Genomic DNA, 25,668 nt, shown 5'->3' with positions numbered 1-25,668 from the left:
CACCAATCAGTGGTTTAGTCATGACAATAACTTCTTATTAGTTTTGACTTATAAATACAAGTAAATATTTAATAAAGCCAGATTTCCTCGATACGCACACGAAGTACGTGTTTTTTGTTAACAATTTCATTATGTGCGCAGGAGCTGCTCACTTTTATGGTGGTATTGAAATCCCTAATACTGAACTGTAATGGCACCCTAAGTTCAATCAAAAGAATCTCACCACATCAAAATCAATCAGCTCATGTTTCATTCTTACAACGTGCCTATCGGCAATAATGCGACCCTGCACGTAAAAATGCAGATACAAGACTTGCTTTTTTTCACTTCGACTTGAGCAGCTATAAATTTGTGAAATTTTAAAGTTTGGGTTTTTTGGGTATAACACGCCCTGTTGCAAATCGGCTTGAAACTAAAGTGAAAACTATATCTATTTATACAGTTTTTTGAACAATAAAGCTCTAATTGACATAATATATAGTAAAACGTTTTTCATTGTGTTGCTGCCGGCGCGCGCCCTCTAAGTAGTTCAAGAACTTCAACCTTTCGGATATTTGGACCATCTCGGTAGAACCTCCACATTTTTGGATAATTGTTCCTACATTTTGGATATTGGGTAAGAGCAATTCATCGTAGTAACGAAACATTTGATACATTTGCTACAGAACCACAACAACGAACTAACACAACAGAGGAGGCTTTTAACCCAGAACTTCAAGGACTGTTATCAGACCTATATAAAATTTTCTATATAATCCACAGTAACCGATATTTTTAGGTAAGAAGTGTAATGACACCACTACCGATATCGGTAGAGGGCTGGCAATGCCGTCATTCGCATTGGAATGTCATAACGGGATTGTGAAAAAATGGAAAGATAATTTCAATATAGTTACGCGCTAGCTGGTGTACACACGCAATTAGTCTTGCTACAAACGACAAGTGTCGGTTTATAATATATATATAGCGCTTTACAGACTTGAGTAAATCTAATAAAACAATTGTTACGTTTCATTTAAATATTAGAAAAGCCCAGTTTATTTTTCATTGGGAATTTCATCAAATACTACGTGAGTATCACACATCACCGATGTACGAAGGCATAAAATGCAACGAGTATCTATAAAAGGAAACAGACAATGTATAATATTATATATATAACTTAACAAGGGGGCAGAATGTGCTGACACCACACTTCAACAAACACGAGCGAAGCCAACGCAGGTAATTGATCTGATATCATATTACGTAAGCAGACGAAATGCAATTCATGGAAACTGCAGAGAAAGCGATATGATATGCAGACAAAATGCAAGTCGTGTGATTTGCCACGCAAGCGATAAAATATTATTTTGGCCAATCGTGGGAAGTGTAGTGTCAGCAAATAAGAAATCAGTTAAACTAATGTAGAAGCTTAGAGTTAGCTTTTAGTTTAGAATAATATTCAGTCTGTTTTGGGACATCAAAGAGAATAAATGGTAAATATACTTGAGAGGAAAATCAACTATTTTTTATTTGGATCTTTGCAGTTTATAATAGGGCCGAGGGGGCCCACAACTTTAATTGTTTGTAGCACTAGTCCTTGGGCTCCTTAACTTATATATTTCCTATTAAATTTTTAAAATTAAATCTATTGATAAAATTCCAAAGCAATTTTACGAATTCTTGTGTCAATCAGGTATTTTACTGCAACGACTTTTTTTTTAAATTTAAAAATGGCAAGTGTAGACGGGTGCGTAATGACCCTTCCCCTCGTTTTGCCGATCATGTCTGGACGGGTTGATTTTGGCTTGTTTAACCAGGGTGTCGTCTCAAAAACCTGTCAGTCAAGCACCAGCCGACTGGAACAGAATACAAGCTATGAAGAACATATGAAAGTGAATATTCCGGGAAGACCCCAAACTACAAAAAGTTAAAAAAAAATCAACCAAAGCATCAGAATGGTAAATTTACTAATACGATAGAGTGAATTAGGCGATCTTGCTGCACTAGAGGGGTTATGCCATAAAAATATAATTCTTTAAACAGCAATTTCTATCTTTTTGTGTTGTTCAAACTTAACCAATATGCAAGTAACTTAGACTACAATCGTCTTCTGGAGAGAACTCGAAGAAGAGCGTCTTTAGGTGTCAAGTTGGGCCAGTCTCCCTTGGGAGCGTTTGTCCTCAGGAACACTTCGCAGACATTAGGGGCAATGTCTCACATGTTCCTCAATTCATTTTGTGGCTTACTGAGTGTTCACAATGGCGGCTGGGCCAATGCTCGTGGGTTGATGGCCATAGCTGATCTTTATTACATGTATAGCAAGGAAATGTCTACTGTCGAGGGACCTACCAGGGACGCTCTCTATTATGGTGCTTTGACAGCCATGTGTATTATCCCAAAATACACTCAGTTTACGGATGAGTTTGTCCTTGATGCTCGCCATCAAGTCATTCACTCATTAAAGAAGCTCTTGAAATTCCACAAGCTGTGTTCAAACAGGCATTAACTGGATGGCTCAATGTTATTAAAGCTTCTCGTACGGATATGAGACACCGTATGTTGTTCCAACATTTCCTTATGAAATAATAGAAAACCTACCAGATAATTTTGAAGCTCAATTCCGTCGAGAGCCTATCACCCTGGGGATATTATCGAAGGAGATTATTACCATTTCCCTGACAACGTGACAGCATCTACATTAACTCTCAAACCACTTGCCACATGTAAAGACAACTGGAAACAATTCTCGGAGGACAAGATCTTAGCCTTCTAAACCATCCGGGGCTTGTAATGGCACCACTAGCGATATGGCAACGCAATTCAAAAGAGTGACATATCGATAGTGGGTTGACAATGCCGAAATTCCCATTGGAATGTCGCATAAAGGGATAGTGAAAAAATAGAATTTCAATTAATGCATAGATACACGTCGTTCAGCACACACGTATCCGAGAGTTATTATAAGTTTCAATTTATAAGTGGCGTTGCACAAAATAGAAATATATAAGTATATATATATATATAGAAAAACTGTATAATTACATTTAACTAAAATAAAAGTCAGTGCATAGATATTTATATTTGGGATTTCTTTAATCGAAAGGAAGATACAGGTGCCAAGCAAAGTGAGTATCACCTTGCATAAAGCCATGGTGCCGTCCAACATGTTACAGTTGGACAAAGAGTGAAGAGACAATCACAAATCAGTGCTAGTTAGTAATATGTAAATATGTTTGTTTGTATTTATACTGTGATATTATAATTAGTTAAATAATCAATCTTTCTGAAGATGACGTAGTAAGCGTCGAAACGCGTCAAAGTAACCCAACAACAACAAAGTGCACTTATTTAAAAGGACCATAAAAGCTCTACCCAGCAAACGATTTTGCAGGATATTCAGATAAAAAATATGAAACTGACATGGTTAAGGCAACATTCGTTGCAGTTTCCACAATCTCCAAATCGTCGTTCACAGAAAGATGGTTGACGACTAAGTGGACTGATCTCTAGAGTGAAACTGGTGATATGTTAGCCAATGAGCCAATGGAGTTAGATAATCTTCTAAGTTATGAACGATTGTTTCAACGCCCAATAAATGACTACAAAATTATAGTTGGTGAATTACTCTACAACTATCAATTGGCCAAGACCCACGACTTTGCAACTATTGCTAGAATGATCGAGCAGGCTCGCACTCAACATACGGCAAGCTTGAATGCTATAGCTCGAATGCTGATGCAATATCAGAATGTTACATATACCACGCTCTGCGCATCGTTCGGAGTCCATCAGCTAACTAACATCATAAGCTTAGCATGCCAGTTAATTCATATCCCATTTATATCCTTGACTGGCCCACCAATACCTGTGTCAATGTATACTGATGTCGCCTACATCGCTTCCTACTTGGAATTTACAAAGAAAGATCGTAAGAACTCTCTGTTTATATCACCTGCCTTAAAACCCCTTACGTTCAGCGTTGACTATCTTAAAGGCTATGCCAATAAAATAGCAGACATTCAAAGATCCCAAGCTGGAACAGATGCCGCCCTGTCGTCAACTCTCAAACCCTATGGTGAAATGATTGTGTTGACGGATGATGATTCAATTGTGGGCAGAAATACCTCGTCCTTCCTGGGACAAGGAAATTCAGAAGCATCCTCATCAGAACATGTACACCCAGCTGGTGATTCTGGAGTGGATACACCTACATACATTCAGTGGGTTATCCCGGCCACAGAGTTAATGACGTACATAAAATCACTTCGGAATAACAAAGATACGGCTTTCCGTCATATTCTAGCTGAGTATGATAAGGCATCTGCTACGGCAAAAATAAAAATCTGGGGAGAGGATGTAACAGAGGCATCAGTAGCATCGTGAGTAAAAACAGTAAAAATCTATGCCTCTATTGAGGAAGCACTCAACACACTTGGTATTACCGCAGAAATAGAATGGTCCACTACAGTCTATAATCGAATGCAATTTGTATACAACATATAGTTACACATTTACCAACTTCCAACGTCAGAAACCTAACAACGTTCAATAATCACGGAATGGCCCCTGTAAGGGTAAAATTCCCCAAATCATCTTTTTATAAAACATCTGGCAACATCGTTGCTCACAATGACATATGTCGGCATTTTCATGTTTCACCGCCATCAATTATAATTTTGGCAGCTAACCCGAAAGCACGTCACTTGTGCAATTTTAATTTGATATTTGTGTAACTTTCTTTAATAAAAGCTTAACGCCTCACCAAAAATATTAGTTTCGATTTTAATGGACTCCTGGCGGAGAAGACCGCCCCGTAATTGACGCAAGTAAGTAACATGGCGAGCATCTGGAGGCGGCGCCCTCCACGAGGACGGAATCAAGAAGGAGCCGAATTGGTGCCGGTAAGCGAGGGCTTCATTGGAGGCAATATGGCGACCGTGACAGGACTTTTCACGTCCTTCGGTGAATCTTTTAAATCAAGTTTTATTTTGTGAATCTCTTTAAATAAAGTTTAAATAAAGTATATTAGTTTATAAAAAGAAACTTTAAATAAACCGCAGTCTTTCAATGGGTGTTTGGCGCACGAGACCGCCTTGGAATTTTGATTAGGAGTATAATGGCGACCATCTGGAGGCGGCGCCCTTCAAGACCACTGCATCGGAGGAGGTAGCGCCACATGGCGTTCACGAGGGAAGCAACATCGGGTAGGCAGAGTCAGTACCCCACATATTATTAAAACAACAACAATAAATCCAACATTTTAATAAGTTGAAAATAATGGAACACTCTAATAAACCACGTTCTTTACAAACATATTTATGCGGAATCAATTGACCAAATAATTAAACCCGCTCATGCGGAGTCAGTTGGCCAGGTGACTACATACATAAGTGCACATAATCAAATGGCATGAAGGCCAAATGATTGCCTTCATAATATTCAAATGACATGAATTTGAGGTAAATAAAGTTACAGGTGACAACAGGTGATTGGTATTTTAGAGAGGAATCAAATTCTAATAATCAATAGAATTGGATCACGCCAGTAATTCAACGTCTATAAAAACCACTGCAAAGCATAAAGAAGTTCAGTTCTTTTCTTTAAGTGAAGTGAGTGAGTTAACTTTTGAATTTAATTGAAGTTCCGTATTCAGTATATTAAATTGAGGATTCAACATAAGACGTATTCAGTATATTAAATTGAGGATTCAACATAATAAGACGTATTCAGTATATTAAATTGAGGATTCAACATAATAAGATGTATTCAGTATATTAAATTGAGGATTCAACATAATAAGATGTATTCAGTATATTAAATTGAGGACTCAACATAATAAATTGTACGCAGTATATTAAAATTCACATGGGAGTAACCAAAATGACTTAGTCTGATCAAAGGTCCACAAAAGGGGTTAACCCTTAAACAGCCTAAATCAGTTTTTTTCAAAAAAAAAAAAAAATCTTTCTGGTTAAATATTGAGCTCCGGGCGCAGGTCTAACATCAAGTTAAGGAACAATGTATCGGACAATAAGACGGCCTTGTCATCCCATTGCAATGATACTGAACATTTCCCTGATTTTGAAAATGTCGTCATTCTGGACAAGGAAAAATTTTATAAGAAGCGTTTTATTTTAGAAATGCTACATATTATGAACACCCCTAATGAGAAGCGAATGAATTATAAATCTGACACAGAAGGCTGTGCGCACGTCTATCGAAATTTAGTGCTGAAACAACAACAAAATACAATGTGAGTTGAGCAGTGTTCATTATACGACGGCGAATATCCCGCTACCCACATACTTGGCGACAACAACAAAACAGCAAGAAGATGATTTGGAAATTCGTTCTTGATGTTTGTTCTTACATATATTGTTAATTTTGTTTATACTTGACTGTACATGCTTTAAGAAAATTTGTTTATACTTACTGTACTTTTATTTTGTTTACCTTTTCTCCTGTTTTGTCTTTGTTCATTCATCTGTTCGAACATATGATCAGTCGATCAAGTACATTCATTTGTGTAAGTTGTATTTGTTTATGAAATATGCCCATATGTAAAATATCCACCTGCTATTGTTATGTTTGCCTAATGTTTGTTATTATACTTTGGGTTTTTTAGTCCTGATGATGGTTTCAGATTGAAACCGAAATATCGACCAATTATATAAATTATAATACCACAAAATACATGGTGTTTTATTTATCCTTGCGGCCTTGAGCTCAATAATTAACCAGAAAGTTAAAATAAACTTATAAGGCTATTAACAAAACCCAAAAAAAAAAAATCTTTAGCGGCAAAATGAGGAAAGCCTCATGTCTTGCATATATTGAACATATTGAAACAATCAGGCCAAATCTAAATTCTAGAAGGAAGTGCTGAGTCGGCATACTCGCAGGCACATATTAAGACTACACGGCAACGATAGCGAGGGCAGCAGACAACATCATACGCTGTCAACGCTGCAGCAACGGGAACGACGGTGATGGCTATGGCTTGGGGCAGAAATTAGTTAGGGTAGAAGTTTAGTTTTGAAGAAGACTCAATAAAGCACACAAGTGCACTAAAAAGAAACTTACCTATGAAATTTAATTTGATACATTAAATATAAACTTTTTTAGCACAATCGGTAATGAAAGTGATGCTGAAAGTGAAAGTACCAATGTTATTTCCCAAACATCAAAAGACTCAACTCCACCACCTCGCAAAAACAATTATACGTGACCTAGCGAAGGGCAAGAGTGCATTGTACTAATGCATTTTACGAAGTAAATTTTTATTAAGAAAGTAAACATTTAATTTTACAGGAAACTAAGCAAAAGTTCAATGAATTTTTAGAACTTGCTTCTCAAAGAATTACAAATAAAGGAGTCCGGAATTCCAAAGAACGTTGCTAACGACACTGAGGCTAAAGTATCGGCACTGGTATTTTTTGAAATAGAAAACCACTTCAATAACACGTAAACTTTTCTTGTCGCATTAAACATTCTTTATTTTCAAGTTTATAAAAATTTATTGCCATTAACATTTGTGCTTTCTTTTAAATGACAGAAACCTAAGAAGTAGAATCTTAATCTTGCAGAAGTTTCTGTTACAATGAAACAAGGATATTATACTCAACGATACGATGCTATAAATTTTGCTATGATGTGTGACACATGCGGTGTTTCAGATAGAGTTGTTTCATGTTTAGCAACAACTCTTTTCGAATATATAAATATTCGTGATGTTCGTGATGAGCTTGCCGTAATGGATAAATCTAAAGTTGCAAGAGAAAAGATTAAAGCTAGAGATGAAGTGCTTCGTAAACGATACATAGATTCCAACACAACTGCATTTGCTTTCGATGGCAGAAAAAATTATTCATTATCTGAGCCGTTTATTTTGAAAGTGGCATAAGTCACTTTTTCAAAAAAATCGAGTTAATGGCAACACTAAATACAATTGAACGGTATATTTTCATTTGTAAAAAATTTACAGTCAATAAGTTGAGAACTATTGAGATTTCTTCGAGAGAAGTATTGGTAATTAACGGTATAACAAACATGTTTATTTTGAAAGTGGCGTAAGTCGTTGTACTCACGAAATTAATTACGGGGCTTAGTGTGAAAGAAATAGAAACATGTGATAAGTATGTGTGAAGTATTGTTTTGAATTATTTTCAGTATTTTTAAGAAAGTTGTGATGATTGGACTTATTTTTATAAGTGCGAAAGAATAGTGCAGTTTTGTAAATTATATTATAGTGACATCTAATATAGTACACATAATTAGCATTATTTTATTAAAATTACTTTTATATGATGTTATTAGACAGCGAATCAGGTAAAACATACTTATTTTAGTTATGGAATTAGGTGGCTTTCAATGCGTATTATTATTTTATAGAAATATTTTCTAAAATGAGAAAAAGCGTTAACCCCAGAAAGAGATATGAGAGTGATTTCATCAGATGAAGAATCGACTTTTACGGAGTCATCAGAAAAGGAAAACAGCATAACGGAAGGAACAGAAACTCATCGTGTACGAACAAGGGGATGCAGAAATGAAAAAAAATATACTCAAAACATTATTAAGGATAAAAGAAATAGTGGTGAAAAATATGTAACAGCAAACTCCAAAATTATTTTTACAAAAGAATTGCAGTTAAACCTTGTTGTTCAAAAAATTGTAAAGAAAAAATAAGTTCTTTTAATCGACAACTTATCTTTGATAAATTTTGGAAGTTAGCAAACTTTACGAAGCAAAATTTGTTTTTACATAGTATAGTTAAACGAGAAACACCCAAAAAGAGAAGACCAAGAAACTACAATTCAAAACCAAGACAATGCCAATTTAAATATTATTTGACACATGAAAATGTAAGTGTGTTGGTTTGTAAAACATTCTTTGTGGATACTTTCAATATCTCAGAAGGACGTCTGGCTCGTGCTCTTAAAAAGGATGTTCCTGGAGAAGATTTGCGTGGAAAATCTGAAAATTCCGGAAGAAAAACTGAAGAATCTCTCATAATTGTGGTCAAAGAGCACATTCAAAGCTTCCCTGCCTTTAGTAGCCATTACACAAGGTGTCATAATCAAAATATTTAAGTCCAGATCTAAATATTAGGAAAATGTACAATCTCTATCTTGAAAAGTGTAAAAATGATAAACAACAACATGTTAACGAGTGGATATACAGGAAATCCTTCAAAAATGACGTTAATTTGCACTTTCATCAACCTAGAAAAGACACATGTCAAAAATGCGATTTTTTAAAATTACAGATTCAAGCTTGTGAGGATGAAGGTGAAAAAAGGCAATTAAACCTTCAACACGATTTACATTTGAGATCGGCAGAAATGGCCAGAAAGTGTCTACAAGAAGATCAGAAAAAAGCAGCTGAAAATCCAGATGAATATTTTGGATTTTCATTTGACTTTCAAAAAGCATTGCCTTTCCCAAACTTACGACTTCCATATCGTATTACAAAAGGAATATGTACGTTTTAAATTTGGGATTCCATAATTTTCATAACAATAATATTGACATGTATCTTTGGGATGAAACCATAGCATCAAGAGGTTCTCAGGAAGTTGCTTCGTATTGTATAAAACATCTTAAGAATGTTACAACTCAAAAGCATGTTATTGCATATAGTGACTCATGTACAGGACAAAATCGTAACATAAAACTGGCCTTAACTTGGATGAAAATTGTTCAGTCTTCAGAAAACGATATGGAAATTCTGGATCACAAATTTTTAATTTCGGGCCATTCATACTTACCAAGTGATCGTGACTTTGGTGTAATAGAAACGGCCTTGAAAAAAACAAATGTTTTATACATTCCAAATGATTACTATAGGGTGATAGCCGCCTGCCGAAAAAAATCCTTCACAGTACACAACATGGCGGAAAAAGATTTTGATTTTGGCGACCTTTTTGTTAACTAATCACTTTTTTTCTAGCTGGCTTGAGGTCTGAGTTGAAATAAAAACACAAGGGTTTTTTATATATTACCAATATATTTCGATTACACACGGTAATCGTCTTCAGGGTGAACACTACAAAACATAAAAACAACAAAATAAATAAATAAATAACAAATTTTCTAACATACAAAATACATAATAATAATAATTTTTTTAAATTTGTATGTTAGAAAATTTGTTATTTATTTATTTATTTTGTTGTTTTTATGTTTTGTAGTGTTCACCCTGAAGACGATTACCGTGTGTAATCGAAATATATTGGTAATATATAAAAAACCCTTGTGTTTTTATTTCAACTCAGACCTCAAGCCAGCTAGAAAAAAAGTGATTGGAAAAAGATTTTATTTCAACACAATCATTGGAAAAATCTGTTTCAAAAAGAATAGTAAATACAGACCAAAACAAAGTGAATTGGCTAAAAATTCAATGGATACGATTTTACCATGATATTCCCTATAAAATGTTTTATAAACTAACTTTAGATGAAAAAGATGAATTTTTAACTTTGGATTTGTCACCAAAAAGAGGAAGACCTAGGCGTTATTCACAAATAGAGATGGATCCGTTATACGTTGGATCTCGTCCTGTTTCTTCAGTAAAATACAAAGACATGATGGACTTGCTTAATTATATACCCCCAATATACCACAGTTATTTTAAAAATTTGAAACAAAACACGATTTCCGAGGACTTAATCACTCCTATTGATGACGAAAATTAAATTGAACTTATGTATTTTCATATAAATTACTTATACTTACATTATGTTTCAAAATGAACTAACTATTTTTGTATTTTATGAATATTAAAATAAAAAATACTTAAATCAAACCCTTATATTAAATATGTTGATGGTATGAATTATTATTATATATGTAATTTATTCATTTATTTTAGTAAATCACTGCCCTTTCAAAACATCACTTCAGTAAAATACGTCGGACAAAATTAATATAAGTCAGTCATTTATATAAACTATTTATTTTGAAAGTGGCTTAAGTCACTTTACCGTAATGAAAAGTGGTGATTTTTTAATGTTTATACGAAATTATATATACTGAGAAAAATGTCAGTATCATTAGATAACAAATACAAGTAAATCTTCTCGAAAGTTAGCATCCATATTTTTAAACGTGTTAAAACGCAAACCCTTAAATATCTCGACTTAAAAACAAAGTGACTTATGCCACTTTCAAAATAAACGGCTCAACTAGAGAGAAAATTAATGAGAAATCTCATACAAATATGGTAAAAGAACTCCATTTAGTTGTTCTAAAACAGTCTAATGCTGATTTACGTAGATATGTTAATTTTGGTGAAGAAGAAAATGCAAAACACAAATTAAAAAAATTAAATGAATTCTTCAATAGCAAAAAAACTGTCAATAGATCAATTAATTGGCATATGCAGCGTTGGAGAACCAGCTAATACTGGAATAGAAAATGTTGTTATAAGACTTTTTGAAAAGCATTTAAATAGGTTTATATGTTTACTTCATTTCAATGAATTACCATTTGGTCATTTATTCAGAGCATTAGATAAAACAGTCACGAGTGGACCAAGAGCAGCAAGTGGAAAAACATACAAAGACATTCAAGACTGTGAAAAATTTCAGGTATCCATTTGTTAAAATTATTTTATAATATTTTTTCAATCAAATTAAAATAGGAAATATTTCCATAAGAAATTTGTTAGAAATGATAATATAGTAGTTGAAAGTTCATTTTAGGCTAATTTCTCATAATTTAAGCCTGATATATCTACTAAAATTCAAAAATATTATAGATATTAATGCAGATTCTGAAATGTACGTAAAATACCTTTAAAGTAAGCCTAATATATTTTCCTATAATTCTATAAGAAGCTATGAAAATTTGTTGGTCAAACCGTACATTCATATGGCAAAATATCTATTTTGCAAACGTGGGGGACTCGAAATCGGACTTAGAGCTATGTTGTCTTCAGCAATTTTTCTTAGAATCATCTGTAGATTACGTTTTTGCTATACTCCTGATGAAACAAAAAATTTGACCCGCTCTAACATATATAGAAAATAATAAAAAATTTTAATATAAGTTATCACACCTGCAAATCCAATACTAACCAATGGCGCACCCTTTACCCTTTACTCATGTTGCCGTGCATGTGACTTCTTCATTGTCCCAAATAGCACTTTCGCTGACTTAGTACACGCGCAAGCGATCGGTAACGCAATACAACCAATAAGGCGTGAGAAGTGCAGCATAACAGTATTGGCCTACACGCACAACTCATCGATTACGAAATGCGGGTTGGTGGTGGGATCTGCAACGTAGGCATAAGTAAGGTAGACTTAGAAGTTAGTCGGTAAGAAAAGAATATGTTTTGGATCAGTCGAATTAGTGAGTGCAACGAGTGCACAATAAATCAAGCTTATTGTCAATTCAACTAAATTTGTGTATTTCCTTTGGTCGGTGAAGAGTAAGTTCCCGCAACGAACTATTCTGACAAAAATTGGCAAAAAAGCATTCAAGTGTTTAGTGAAAAAAAAGACAAAGAAATTAAACGCCCAGTAATTAAGTGAACTATTTTGAAAAAAAAGGGGCAAAAAGCTCCTCAAAAAGAGTAATATAAAAAAGCAAATAGTTTTTAACCCAATGAGAAACTGGCTTTTGTGAGTATAATCTAATCACAGTATATTTCCCTTTTCTTCCTTTATTTTGGCAGTAATAAAATCATGGACTCTGAGGAAATCAGGAAGTCACTAACGGAGATGAATGGGGCTATCAATGCCATTCTCTCCCAACTGAAGGAAATCGACCAAAGGCTCAAAAGTGTTGAGTCGAACAATAACGATGAGTCTTTGTCAGGGCTCAGTAGTAATCTGGAGAGGCTAGAAGCCCAAGTAGAGGAAGTGTGCAGGCAGTCCTTGGATAGCAGGCTAGAACCGGCTGTAGAACCGCTAGTTAGTCCTCGGATGGAAGTCGAGCTAGCGGAGGTGGCTAAGCTGCCGGACTGCGTAAAAGAGTTGTAGGTATTTGATGGATCACGGGAGCACTACGGCTCCTGAATCAATAGTGTAAAACAGGTAATAAAGGATTACGAAATAGTGCGGCATAAGCCGATTTACGCAGCCATCTTGAGGCACAATAGGGGGAAGATAGGGCTCTGCATTACTTGCGCACAATATACTAGATTCCAACTGGGGCAGGGTAAAGGAAATCCTTTCCCTGCATTACGCTTTTTTTTTTAGAAACGTTAGAGCAGCAAGTGACGTTAATGTCACAAACTGTCTCTAATGATTAATACTATATAGGCAGAAAAGTATGCACACGGGGAAACAGTGGAGGCATTGGCAGAGGCACATCGTCGAAGAGCATTAGATGTCTTCATAAAGGGCCTAAACGGGGATCTGCCGCCCTGCTCCTAGTTCAAAACTTGCAAACACTACTGGAGGCATATTCGGCATGTCTGAAAATTTTAAACGTAGACTGCAGAAACTATTTACCGCCCACCCTTCCACAGGGATAATAGAAATTTTAATGACAACCACAAACCTTCATCCCCAAAATTTTTTCCCGCGATAAAACAAATTACTCCAACTTCGACCAGCGTTATCCCGACCATCGGCTCAGACCCGCCAAACAGGCGGCACTCGATTTTCAAGATATGACAGCGCCAAGAGGGCTACAAGCTCCCCAGGATATTCAGACAGAACTTTCAGCAAGCAGCAGAAACTCTTCCATCTGCTACCGGTTGATGAAGAAGAAGATGACACCAACAAAGAACAAACCACGGGAGATCAGGTAAATTTTACCATGGGAGCCTCGTGTCCGGTGTACCATATCTAGAGTACGCAACGCAGGATTTAGGTATTTTGGAATTTCTAGTGGATACGGGATACGCGTAGCTCAAAATAATACGTCAGTACAAAAACCATTTAAGGTAACTTCCGCAGGAGGAACTATAAATGTAGACAGGAAAATATGCGGACATTTTTTTTAAATTCGTACGCAAAGACATTCCCACCACATTTTTTGGTCTTCCAGGGCTTAAATCATTCGATGGGATAATAGGGGATGACATACTGTCGGAAATGAAAGCAGTTCTAGATAGGGAACTCAACACTCTCATTTTAAACCAGATATTGTGCTGTCCCTAAGCGGAAGGAGGCACAGCAGGTTAACAGCATCACCTTAAACATTCCTTTTGACAATGATATCACCGACCCTACAAAAAAACTCGACGAGATCTTGGAACGATATGAAATTCTATTCGGCCCAGTTGACCGAGGCATGGTGTAGCATTATGCGTCATGCCCTCCTATGCAATACATTTACGGCCTTTAGCATCATGAACTTTTATGCCAATACATTTTAATAGCATAATCATATTACAATATCATAAGACATAAATTACCTTGAACTCGCACAGCGGTTAGCTAACATCAATGGAATGCCGAATATGAACCCCTTGTCAGTTCACACACCACAAATTATGTTTATGTTAGTTTGTCACCAAAATATTTACATACAACCAATAATATGAATTAACCAAATATTCACATTTCACATGAATATCGATCTGCTGACTTTGCATACAAATCTACATGCATGCATATTAATACAAATCTACATGCATGCATAGTAATACAAATATACATATATGCATAGCAATACAAATCTACATATATGCATAATAATACAAATCTACATATACTGCATATATGCATATTAATACAAATCTACATATATGCATAGCAATACAAATCTACATATATACTCTGTAATACCAATGTACTTATTTTTAGTTGTTAGTATTAGGATATTTATAAATGTGTAGGTTAAGTAATTAGCTATAAAAAGGGAAAGAATTTTTGTAATAAAGTGAATATTGATCTGACCACCAAAGTCAACACATCCTTTTGTTTTTTTACTTTTCAATGGCAATCCAAACCAATGTCCAGGCAGAAATCAGAACTATAACCGAAATCCCCATTTACACTAAAAGCTACCCCTATTCCGTTAATATGCGCAAGGAGGTGGAAAAGCAAATCCGAGACTTACTAGCAGAAGGCATAATTCGTCCTTCAAAAAGTCCCCACAACTCACCCATATGTATTGTGCCAAAAAAAACCCAGGCAGATGGGGAAAGAAGTATAGAATAGTGATAGACTTCAAGCGGCTAAATGCCGTAACCATTGTAGCATTACCTAAAATGCGCTTCACTTTCAATGCATTTTTTATGCTTATACACATATTGACCACACACATTGAAGTCATAGCGAGCCACATAAATTATTTTGAACCCAGCGGGAGTTCAACATCATATATACATACATGCCGACAAACAAGGCACATATCTGTTTACATTTGTCAACCCGTCACACTGACCAACATACTTATCGACCAGTATGACTGATCGACATTGTCGGTTTGTCAATGTGACTGCCAAAATATTTATATGTACATAATTACATATGTCCCTAAATAGGTCACTGTAATAATATGCTGACTTGGCATACATACATTAGGAATGTAGATACTTTTAGTTTGTAAGTATTAGTGTAAACTCACATTAGTCATGTAAGAATTCTGTATAAAAGAGAAAGGAATTTCTAATAAAAATTCAATTGATTGTACACAACCAAATGACAAAGTTCTTTTCCCTTCGTGTTAATACTTCATGGCGATCCTGCCAGCCTGATTATCAATTAGCAGGACATTTGCTAACAAGCAAAAGTTGCTAAAAAAAAGATCTAGCTGACCAGAGATCTTGCCCAGTTTTTCTTTTCTCGCGAAGTTAAAATTAATTAGATCTTGCCAGATCCTGCTAAAGATCTGAAAGGTCCTGCAATACTAAAAGTAAAAAATTAATCAATATCCTGAAATACCGAAAAAAGGTGGTACAATTTTACAAAGTAATCGGAGGCTAGAGGAGATTGGATGAGGTCATCAGTACATCCACAAATAATTTAGCGTGCTACTACAAACCGGATGTCCCAAAATACATAAGTACCAAAATTTTGAGGTCCTACAAGATTAGCATGAGACATGACTGGCAGCATACAAGCATAAGGCGAAGTGGAATAAGCGGACCTTGATTGACATGGTATGGGTATCAAGCAGCAACATTCTGAAGGATTACACGAATGGCAGCATGACTGGCAGCAATTAGTTTTAGAGTAAATAAGTACGTATAATTATAAAAAATGTGGCGGCCTCACGGACGCTTAACCAAGAGCAAAAATTTTTGTTTTTGCTTAGGATTTTTTTTTTTAAACAAGGACTTGTGTTTAGTTAGGAGAAAAGTTGAGAAAAATCTATAAAACAAATTTAAAAGCTACCTTGTTAAAGTCTAAAGAAATTAAAAAGAAAAAAAATATAAAGAAAATTAAAATATATTTCAAATAGTTTGTTAAAGTTCAAAAAAAAGGAAACGGGGAGGTAGACAGCTCAGGAAGAAAAGGAAATAGCTGAAACCCTTAGGTTACTAAATTTAACCACAAATACAGTAGATTGGATAAAATTAAAACAAAAAATAAAAGAGCTAAGAAATAGTAAATAAATTAAAATTTTCATAATTATTATTGAGTAAATAAAAAAACCCCTTAAATGGGATGAAAATGCAACTTTAGAATTAAAAACTAGAAACTTTGAAAAAGAATTAAACAGTTTAAGAAAATTATGGAAGTTAATAGGAATGAATAGGGAACCAACAATAGAAGACGTAAAAATCCTACAACTATGGAAGAAGGTATAGCTAGAATGATTAGGATGGTCTTCCCTAATAGGGATTAAAATTAAAATTATAATAGCTTTGGAAAAAATTTATTTATGAATAAATAAAAATAAAACAAACAAAAAATTGTATATAACGAGTTAACTTTTAAATATGAGATGGTGGAAACCATACTAAATGGTATCATAATAGGCATAGCAGGATACGAAGTCGGTAAGGAAAATTCTGAAGAGTAAAATTCTGAAAATAAACTATTTTTGTATGCGTAACTACATTTCTAATTGTCGCAATTGCAATTTTAATAAAAAATTATATAAAGAACAAATTGAGACAATTGAATAATGTACAACAGCGCGTTTAAACAAAAATTCGATATGCCAAGAAATGAACAAATGGGAAGAAATTTACGACACAGTATCTAAAATTACCTTTAGTACCTCATTATTTGCAATTCAATCCGATTTTGAGGAAGAGCAGCAAACCATTGCAAACAGTAAACCCCGAAATGTTTCATTTAAAAGCAAAGTTTCCTAAGACAGTTTTACCAACACTGTCTAAGTGCGATAGCAAAGCAAGAATTTGCATAATTTTCTTTTTGCTCATGATATCTTTACGAAATCCAAAGATAATCATGAAGCAATACCAATATCGATATTCACAAATAGTGGTAATTTAGACCCCAGCCACGATACAAAATTTTTTTTTAAATAAAAATGTAAGTACTTCATATTCTTCTAAATAGGAGTACATAGCTGAATGTCAGTGGAAGCATGCAACACACCAAAAGATACCACAAGCGAAAAGGAAAATTTCTACCAGTAATAACAAATCGGTGTTTCAGTTGTGTACAGACGTGTTTTTGTCCCGCTTCGAAGTTTTTGCTTTTTTCATATTGCTGTGTGTTGATGCAATGAATGATATTTGCGGAAAACGCAATAAAATGCTTAAATCGGAATCAACGTCAATTCCCTGTAATGGTTGGTGCAAAAAAATCTTCCATCGATCGTGTTGTGTAAACATTGCTGCCTACGATTTAAATATGCTTAAAGGTAATGGCCATTTATTGTACCTGTATGAGCAGTGTGTTGACATGCCTACAATGCTTGCTACAGCTTTGGAATCAGTGCTTCTGAATCAAAAATTCGGATTTGATTTAGTTACAAAAGCTTTCGACAATAAATTTGACAAATAAATTTGATGCTTTGTCTAAGCAGATTGCAGCATTGGGTTACCAGCTAAATGCTTTACAATCGTCCAACAACAATGCGGGTACTACATTTCAAGCAACTTGATTGTTGAGGAAGTTATTGACTTAGGACAATATTCGACCAGGCTGAAATAAGCCGGCAATCCAGGACTTGAAAAATAAGGAAAAACAAAGTTGGCATGAGAGACAAATTGGTGAAGAATAATAGAATATTTACTGCAGTAGGCAAATTTAAAAATAAAAATAGGTACCCAAGTTCTCTAAGATCTAATAATTGCACTAACCCTAGAGGTAGTGAAAGTGACAAATCCCGGTAAAAATTAAATAATTCTTCATAAATATCATGACAATTCTGTCTTGGTGGCCGCCGCAGAAATCTATGACACACATAAGATCAAAAATATATTGCTGGAAAATACGAAAAATTTAAAAAGTATAAAGATATGAAAATTTTTGCATCCACTCTACCTTCCTTTTTACTCATGAGTTGAACTACTTTTAATACATAACTACCTTGCTCTTCTATCAATTACAGCTCCATAATTTTCTGGATAGTTACATATTCCTGCTTTTATATGATCTAAGTTTTCAAATGAAAAAAATACAACAATAAAAAATCCTGTTTAGTAAAAATAGTTAAAGTAATGAAATATAAACAATTTATATTTATTAGAAATAAAAATAAGTTTGAGAGGCCTCAGTTACGAAAACCTCGCCTTTTAGAGAGTCATAATTTTAGATAATAGAATGCCTTACTCTCATAAGTTAGATAATAAATATGAAGGACATTATAAAGTTCAAAGTATTGATAAAAACAACAACTTTACGTTAATACCACATATAATAGGAAATAGTGATAGAACCAATAAAAATAAGGAAATACTAATTCATAACAATAGACTTAAACCTTATAATATAAATAATAAAAAAAAAAAACCTCACCATAAACACTCCACTTTACTCATAATAATATATATGCTAGCACGACGCACGCCAAATAGTAAAGCAAGAAGACACTTGTTGCACAAGCTGGTAAACAAAATTCCATAACGAAACATAACACCACGAAAATAACTAAGAATGCAGCAAGCGGTGGGAAATGCATCGTCAACAATTTCAACCAAGTCATAACATCACGAAAATAAGCAGGAATGCAGCAAGCGGTGGGAAGCGCATCGTCAGCGAATTCACAAAGCGGCAACAGCAGCGCAGTCGGTAGAGCGGCGACAAAATAAGTTAGTTGTAAGAAAATAATATTTGTAAAAGTTAGTTCTAATTCTGACATTGAGTAATAAAGGAGCCATAGCTCCCAATAAAAACATTTTTTTTCAACTAAATAACCTTTAGTAATTTAACTTATATGCACACAAACCAAAGAAAACAAAAACAGCATACGTTCAAAAAAAAAAAAAAGAAAAAAAAAAACCAAACAATTGGTAAGCACGCAAAATCATTATACAAGCGCAAATTCTAAAAGTCGGCAGAGCAGTCGGCAATCACGCAAATACCATTTAACACAAGGCAAACTTTGGAATGTTCCAGAGCTTTCGGAACACGCCATAGTAGTAAAATAAGTACAAATTTATAATAAATCATCATGCCAAAACTCAATGCTGCAGATGAAACTCCCAACGCAGGAAACACTTCCGCATCAAATGCCAGCGCCGCAGAAAACATGGTTATATGATTGCATAAGTTACCCGAATTTTTCTCCCCCGAAACTTGGTTCGAGAAATTGGAATCAATTTTTCACGTCAAAAGTATCAGAAGCGAGAATACAAAATTTCATTGTTTTTGGTTTTGCTCCACCTGAAGACACCTATACGCAACTAGTGTAAATAAAGAAATCATACTTGAGGGCAAAACCAACTACTCGGTGCTACGAGAAAGAATCATTCAAGCTTTTTCTAGCTCCGAGGAAACGAAAATGCGCAAACTTTTCAAGTGTCAAATGTTGGGAAATCGAAAGCCTACACAATTTTTAATGATTTTAAGAAATACTACTTCAGGCAGTTGCAACAACACGGTCTTAAAATCTCTTTTTTTAGAACACTTGCAAGATTCCGTACGAGCAATTCTCGCTGTTAGCCCATCTGAAGACATCGACAGTTTGGCATTAATAGCCGACAAAATTATGGAAAATCAAATCCCATCAAACGTCTTTGAAGTAAAACAAGGCCACCGTTCGTCATCGCCTAACAAATTAAACAAATTGGTTGGACTTTAACCATCAAAGTCGAGGAACTTGCTTCTGCAGTCAAATCCATTCAAAGCTATCGTAGAAGTTCAAGAGCTCGCAGTATGAGCAGTGATAATAAGCAAGGAAAGGATACTGCTACTTCACGAAGACATAGCCAATCAATCTGTTTCCTTCACAACAAGTTTGGCAGCGAAGCAAAAAAGTGTATCAATTCATGTCTGATGGCTAAGAAAGATAAGTCGGAAAACTGAAGAAACCATCACATAAATTACACTTGATACAGACAGCAACATCTTATCATCAATTTCTTTAATGCGTGCGAACCTAAACAAATATAAAAGAACAATGCGTTGGTCCTTTATCGCTGATTAGAATTTACTGTTTACATAATTAAGTATTTTGTCAAATTGAAAGTCTGTCCAATTTTTGACATCAAATAAAGTCACACGGCTTCCTGCCGTAATAAAAAAATATTGTTTTAAATAATTTAACGTGTTTTAAATTAACTGGCGCCCAACCTCGCAGGGTGAATTACATAAGTGGACCCAAATAGGCTCACCGTTACCGTCGCTATGAAAGGGCCAATGACTCACCCGCTTGCCCAAACCTGAGGAAAGGGCAGCGAGCGTAATAGAAGTGGAATAATACATCCCGAGTACCCGGAAAAAAGGAGGACTTCTGTACGCCATGATTGCTGTTTTATTGTTAGGTTTACTTTAAGAGTATTTAAAAAAAAAGTGAGAAAAAAACTTCTAAAAGAAAAGAAAATAAATGAAAAGACCAAGTTAATATTTTAGACTTTTAAAGTGAATAAATATTTTAAATTTGAGGGAAAAAAGTGAGAATAAAATTCTAAAAGGAAAGAAAATAAATGATAAGAGCAAGTTAATATTTTCGATTTTTAATTTTTCTTCTAATTTTTAAACAAAATAATAAAGAGCTTGTAAAGCTCATAATAAAAACCAAGTTTCAATAATATTATTAAACACAACTCTGCGATTCACCACAAAGGCACCCTACAGAGATTGATAAAATAAATACAAGTTCCACGAATCATCACATACCGATAGAATAAAGTTAGATCAAAATGGCGCAAAATAATTTGCTAAGATTACCTTTGTTAGGTAACACAGGTGCCAGAAGTACCAGTGCCACCACAACCCCCTAGTACTTCTATACCACAAGTGGCTAACGCCACACCCGAATTTAAGAATCTTATCAAAGATTTAATGAGGGAAATACTAGTAATGGACGAAAGTACGATAATTAGAGACGCACTTCACCCTACACAACAACCCATGACTGACCAAATGATTGAGGAGCGCTTTAGAAACAACCTGACATGGACAAGGTACCAGATGTTGTGAGGTCCTTACGAGAATTTAGTGGCAACCCAGCTGAGTTTAGTAGCTGGAAGAAAAGTGTGGAAAGGATACTTAAAATATATGAACCAAGTGTAGGTTCGCCGAAATTTTTCGCCATACTCAGCGTTATCCGCAACAAAATTGTAGGCAGTGTAGATACGGCACTGAAATCCTACAACACATCCGTGAACTGGAAAGCAATTCCGAGATGCCTAACGATGCACTATGCCGATAAAAGGGATCTGAGTACCCTCGAATACCAGATAACTTGTCTAATACATGGTCGGAAATCAGTACAAGAATTTTATGGTGAGGTCTATTCTCACCTTTCGCTCATATTAAACAAGATATACTGCATGGAAATTAGCGAGGAAAGCATGCACACTAGGCCGGGTCGATTTGTGGGTAGGCAAAAAAAAATCGCCCATTGCTCTGTGAAAATCATATTCTAGGGATCAAAATAAGAAACTTTGCCGAAGGAAACATACCTCTAAAACGAATTCTGATGTCCCCCAATTTGGGTCGAACTTTTGGGTAGGGGCAAATTTTGAAAAATCCCACATTAACCCATTTAGACTGCTCCAATCGAGTCCAAATGTATGACCGACCCCCACTAACTTTGGAGGCCCGACCCATCGATGCCAGTGGCACACCCCCTGGAACCCCCCTGGGGGTTCACCATACAAACAGTTCAAAAAATTGCCGGTTTTGCACTTTACATGAAAAAATCAGCTAAACGGCTATGTGGTAATAAGGCCAATTGACCTTATGGCCGTTGACCTTATGTCACCACACCATCACATTAATGCATTGTCATCGAGCCTTGATAGGTGTGCAAAGTTGCAATCAAACTTATCGCCATTCAAAGTGGTGATAAGGCCAATTGACCTTATGGCCGTTGACCTTATGTCACCACACCATCACATTAATGCATTGTCATCGGTCCTTGATACGTATGCAAAGTTTCAAATTAATCAGACTTCTAGAAACCGGTGAAAATTAAGCTCAAAGATTCCGTTACATACAGACCAAGCTAATAAAAGCTTGCTAAAAATGAATTTAACTTAGTAATAGAAAAGAAATAAAAAAAAATTATTAGAAATTAGCGTTTTTACAACCCTTTTAAAACCAAGGCATCACTGTGATGCGGCTAATCTGCCTGAAGCCTTGCACCTATGCATCAAACTGGAGAATCAAAACTTCAGGGCGGCACATGACAATAATCAATATAGCTTGCCCAAATGACCTAATTTGCCTCCAGCATTATTTGGAATGCCATACTGTAAAAACCGATATGGCAACGCAATGTAAAAGAGTGAAAGTGAAGTGAAAGTTGCTCTCTAGATTGGAAATACCCGTATGCAGGTGCTACAAGTACTCCATAATTGCTAAATCTATTGGTTACTCGGTCGCATAGTGGTGCAGTGAAATAGTTGGTTACTGAAAACGGGGATCAAGCCAAAAAGAATTAGCCAATGTGATTAAAATAAACATCAACAGAACAATAAATCACCAATACCGGAAAAGCAAATTAAACAAGCAGCAGTAGGAGAGGAATAGATATAAAAGTGCGAGTATCTTATCGGATACCCCACAGTATGCGCTATAAGTTGCATACGAACTGCGGTAGATTAATTAAAATTTCCGAAACGGTAATAGCATTCAATAAATTTACTTTGCTAGACAAGTCGCTGCGCTAGCACATATTCAGGATCCCCCAAAATACTACCGAGCCAACGGTACCGTCAGGCTTAAGGGCTGCAAACCACCACCAACTGCGCCTAGTAATACTATGCGCCAACCACCATTGCCAGTGCCCACAACAACCACTTCGACCGCGCAACAACCAAAATCAACCACCTCATAAACTACATCACCAGGAGCCACCACCACTAGTTAGCCACCACCATAACCATCAACATTGCGTGCCAAAACCACCATCGTCGCGCGCCAAAAAACGCGCACAACCACCAACATCGCGCGCCAAAACCGCGCACGGCCACTGTTAACCGCGCCAACCAAACGCGCAACAACCACCCAGCTTCCACCAGCTGCAACAACAGCAGGGCCGCCGAATATAGGCCTGCTGCAACACCACCAGATTTACCAACAACAACAGCAGGGCCGCCGAACATAGGTCTGCTGCAACACCACTAGATTTAACAACAACAACAGCAGGGCCGCCGAATATAGGCCTGCTGCAACAACAACAGCAGTGCCGCTGAATATAGGCCTACTGCAACAACACCAGCTACAACAACACCAGGGCCGCCCAATATAGGCCTGTTGCAACAACACCAGCTACAACAACAAGAGCAGGGCCGCCGAATATAGGCCTGCTGCAACAACAACAGCAGGGCCGCCAACCATAGGCCTGCTGCAGAACCCGGCCACAACAACCGGAACCACATCTGATGGGTGAGAGACAATAATAGGAAGAAAGGTGAAGGCTCCCAGCCTTACAAGATGCCTCCAGTGCAGGGAATGCTAATAAACCGAAAAGACAATCTTAAAACTAATACAAAATTGACGACAATAAGGACAGAGGTTTTTGCACCTAGAGCGAACACAGTAAACGCCATTTTGGAGAGTGATGGTAAGGACAAAATGGTAGACTTAGAAACACATGACGCGACGATTTGTAGCAACAAAGATTCGACTAGTAATAATAATGAGGCGCTTTTCACTGCCTTAGAAAATTACGATGCAGATTTTCCGCCATTAAATAGGAGGGCCCCGAAAACAATAGATGTGAATAGGGAAGTAAACAAAAGATTAGTGACCAAGAAGTACAACGTTGTTGCACAAAATCGTGTTGTAATGATACCCTAAATTCAATCACACATACATCAGCTGTTCATGTTCAATGCAACCCGGTGCGAGCGTGGCTCGGGCACTATAATTTTTGCAGCTGAAAAAACCACCACCAATTTGAGATAGCCAATAAATTTATTTTTATGAGAAATAAAAGTACGTTTCAAAAATCTAAAAGGCATTATTTTATTGAGCACCATAAACTCACGATCCTGCATATGCTACTACATCAAATTGGATTATCAAGCGAGGTATTATTTAATTGAGTGCCATAAACGCAAGATCATGCATATATTACATACTTAAACAAATTGAAAATCAAACGAGGTAATTATACAAAACTCTGTGAAGTTATATAAGACTTTCTACGAAGGATGGTACAGTGCGCGTTCCTCCAGTTCTGTGCCTCCCTCGAGGAGAAAGATTCAAGCAGAAAACAATGTACCATACTTCAATACAGAAGGATGGACAGTAGTGACACAATTAAAAAAAAATAATTAACCAGTTATGCGTTAGGTTCAACCTTAATAGGGATGACGACCCTATTATTTCGGTACTTGCATTGCTGAACAGCTAACAGGGGGAGTCGGTAAGGATAAAATCCTCTTAACTTACACGTAGCAACACATCTGCCAACACTATTGTTGGCAATGGTAGATGTGTATTGTGAATGTTATATTATGTAAGAAAGAATAAAAAATATATGTTAATATGTATTCAGCTGTTGTAATGCAGTACATAAGAGGGAATACGATGTATGCATGTGAGGTGAAATATAAAAGTGACGATTGGCAATAGTGCCATCGGCATTTTTATATTGAACGGCCATTATAATTTTGGCAGCTATACATCTTGGACGTCCACTTTTCATTTTAAGAAAATAAAGTAAAATGTTTAAAAAGTAAATTAGCTTGGTGAATTATTTTTGATAAAAAGGCAAATGGGGCGGAGACGACCACCACGCTGACTACTAATACCGATTTCTGAGATGGCTAGTATTTGGAGGCGGCGCCCTCCAAAATTGTGAGCAGCGTAGTGATACGGACATCACATGGCGTAGAAGGTAACCTTTCAATTTAACAAGTCTACCCATGCGAGATTAGAAAGATTTCGGACTTGATGGTCAGGGTTCTACAATATAACTGTCAGAGTTTGAAATCCAATAGATTGCATATTGATGCGCTCAATATGCAAAATGAAATAGATATAGTTTGTCTATAAGAAATTTTCTCTCATGATGAGAGAAAAGAAGCACATAAATTAATAAATTGTAAATTAATTAAAAAAACAAGGTGTAGCCATTGGGTTTAAAAATAACATTAAATTTGGGAGGGTTAAGTACCACTCAAACATGGATATTTTAATTGCTAAAACAACAAATCTAAACAATAATTTGACGATAT

At 35.8% G+C, this 25,668-nt stretch overlaps 1 protein-coding gene across 4 annotated transcripts in view; it reads right to left on the bottom strand.

The window, feature by feature from the left end:
- Pbp95 (proximal sequence element A Pbp95) overlaps window positions 1-25,668 on the bottom strand; it is a 207,234-nt gene that overhangs the window by 120,530 nt on the left and 61,036 nt on the right. The window contains exon 6 of one of the 4 annotated variants that reach the window (XM_067790916.1): window positions 18,825-18,961. The exons of the other annotated variants lie outside the window; for them this stretch is intronic. The gene's annotated coding sequence lies outside the window, so the exon portion shown is untranslated. Of the gene's footprint in view, window positions 1-18,824; window positions 18,962-25,668 lie in introns of those variants that run through there. 4 annotated transcript variants of the gene reach the window in all.

This window comes from Eurosta solidaginis, chromosome 1 (assembly GCF_040869045.1).
Source record: "Eurosta solidaginis isolate ZX-2024a chromosome 1, ASM4086904v1, whole genome shotgun sequence".
NCBI classification, from domain to species: Eukaryota; Metazoa; Arthropoda; class Insecta; order Diptera; family Tephritidae; genus Eurosta; species Eurosta solidaginis.
Note: the sequence above shows the minus strand (reverse complement) of the source record. Positions and strands in the feature narration are given on the sequence as shown.